The sequence below is a fragment of the Nicotiana tabacum genome, chromosome 18 (genome assembly GCF_000715075.1).
Source record: "Nicotiana tabacum cultivar K326 chromosome 18, ASM71507v2, whole genome shotgun sequence".
Lineage (NCBI taxonomy): Eukaryota > Viridiplantae > Streptophyta > Magnoliopsida > Solanales > Solanaceae > Nicotiana > Nicotiana tabacum.
Genome location: NC_134097.1, coordinates 98,976,063 through 98,978,921, shown reverse-complemented (window position 1 = coordinate 98,978,921; position 2,859 = coordinate 98,976,063).

The window sequence follows — 2,859 nt, the reverse complement described above, 5'->3', positions numbered from 1 at the left end:
GTGTATTTCGGATGCTCAACGGACCATATTTGGACTTGGAGAAGGGTCAGATTTTTGCTGGTATTTATTGCAGACTGTCCTTTATCGTGATCGCGTGGGGAGGATCGCGATCGCGAAGGCTTAGATGAGGCAGAGGAAATTTTGCCCTTCGCATTTACGTGAAAAGGAATGCGAACGTGTAGCTATGGGAGATGCTAAATTGCGAATGCATGGGCTAGGCCGTGTTCGCGTAGAAGGAATACAGCGTCAGTGGGTTGTTAAGTGTTTCTCTACGCAGTCGCGTGGAGTCAACCGCGATCGCATAGGTTGAGTGAACTAAAGCATCGCGTTCGCGGACGTGGTTCTGCTTTCGCATAGAGTAAATCTGAGGCGCATGATTTTTGTTCTTCGCGATCGCGATGAAGGAATTAGCTGGGCATAATATAAAAATTTCAAATCGAGGGTTTAGCCATTTTTGAGAAAATTTAAGCTTGGGAGCTCGGATTTGAGTGAGATTTTGAGGGATTTTCAGAGATATCGATTGAGTAACGATTCTTAACTCCTTTTTGCTTGTAACCTATTAATCTAAACATAAATTCATCATTTAATTTCTATTGGAGATGAAAATTGGGGAAAAGTTGGAAGAAAGTTCTTAGACCTAGAATTCAACTTTTGATTGAGAATTTGACCTTAGATATGGATAATTTTGGTATGCATGAACTCGAGAGAGTGTGAGGATTCTGAAAATATAAATTTTACCAGATTTTGAGACGTGGGTCCGAGGGGCATTTTGGTCATTTTACCTAATTTCGTGTATTAACTTAGAATTTCTTTGTAGAATCAGTTACTTGAAGTGTTATTTATGTTATGAAATTGAATTGAATAGATTTGGGCCATTTGGAGTCGAGTACTCGTGGCAAGAGCGTGGTTGCGGGTTGATTTTTAGCTGGTTCGAGGTAAGTGGCTTGTCTAACCTTGTGCGGGGGACCTTCCCCTTAGTATTTGATATATTTGGTAATTGAAATGCCTTGTACGTGAGGTGACGAGTGTGTACTTGTGCTAATTGTTGGAAATCCGATTTCCTTTTAGTAATTACTAGTATGTTTTCTTTTCTGTTTCTATTACTTGCACTATTAAGCCTGTTGTTAGCTTAGGAAAGCATGTGTAAGTGACTTAATTGCTTTACTTTCTCAAACTGCCTTACATGAATTATGTGCAGCATGCTAGGCTAGAATCACTTGTTGCCTTAACATGAAATTTTGCCATTTCTTTATATTTTTCTGTTGCTGCTGTAAATTTATTTTGGGACTACGGATGTGGGATTCCGGTAGCTCCCCCTTGTTTGTTTATTTTGGCACTACGGATGTGGCATTCTGGTAGCTCCCCCTTGTCTGCTTATTTTGGAAATATAGATGTGGGATTCTGGTAGATCCCCTTGCACAGTTATATGAAACTACGGGAATACACCCGATAGATTCCCCCAGTACTGGGTATTTACATTTGGGACTACAAAACGGGATTCAGTAGATCCCCGCGCACTATGAGTTGGACTACGGGACTGGATCCCGGCAGATCCATTGGATATGTACATATAGGACTATATGACGGTATCCTAGGAGATCCCCGATTGGTATTATTGGTGCTGAGTTGTATTTCTTTCCGTGTTTACCTTGCTTCTGTATAGTTGTTGTTGTCCTGTACATCCTGTGTTATTTTACTGTTGTACTTATTTATACTGTTCTATTCTATACTGTTGATCTTTATATTTTATTTAACCTCAGTAGGGCCTTAACCTTCCTCGTCACTACCCGACCGAGGCTAGGGTTGACACTTATTGAATACCATTGTGGTATACTCATGCCCCTTCTGCGCATGTTTTAAGTGCAGATCCAGGTATTGCGACTCAGTCCTATCACCCTTGAGGCGAGGTGACTGCTCCAACGACTTCAAGGTATATCTGTCGCGTCCGCAGACCGAGGAGTCCCTTTCTATTCTAGCTTTTAAACATTTGCCCTTCTGTATTTCTTTCCCTTGTTAGATATTCTGGAGTTAGACTATGTAATAATCCTTAACTTGTGATTCATGGGTTTCTGGGTCTTGGAAGTACGTATTGGTTGAGAGTTAAATATTGTGTATGCCGAGCGACACTTTTAAACACTATTTTTATCACTCTTCATTTTGTTTAATTTTGTTTTATTCCGCACTTTAGTTATCTTCCGCAATTTAGGCTTACCTAGTCATAGAGGACTAGGTGCCGTCACGATGGTTCACGGAGGGCGAACCGGGGTCGTGACAGAAGCCGCCAAAAAAACATCCAGAAGATACTAAGGAAAATGGTAGAGAACCACAAACAATGGCACAAAAATTTACCCTTTGCTCTATTGGGGTACCGCACCACGGTTCACACATCAACCGGGGAAACTCCCTACATGTTGATTTATGGTATCGATGCTGTCATCTCAGCCGAGGTGGATATTCCTTCTTTAAGAGTCATACAGGAAGCTGAACTCAGCGATGCAGAGTGGATAAGGAGTCGCTATGAACAATTGTCCCTTCTCGATGGAAAGAGGATGAACGCAGTGTGTCATGGCCAACTTTATCAGAACCGAATGTCCAGTGCTTTTAACAAAAGAGTCAAACCAAGACAGTTCGCACCAGGGCATCTGGTATTGTAGAAAAGCTTCCCACGTCAAGATGAAACCAAAGGGAAATTCTCTCCCAACTGGAAAGGTCCATACATGGTTCACAGAGTACTAATATGATGAGCACTCATACTTGCAGAAATGGATAGAGAAGTCTGGCCAAAACCGATCAATTCAGACGCAGTCAAGAGATACTATGCTTAGATAATTTACATTTTCTCATTTGATGTAATTGAAC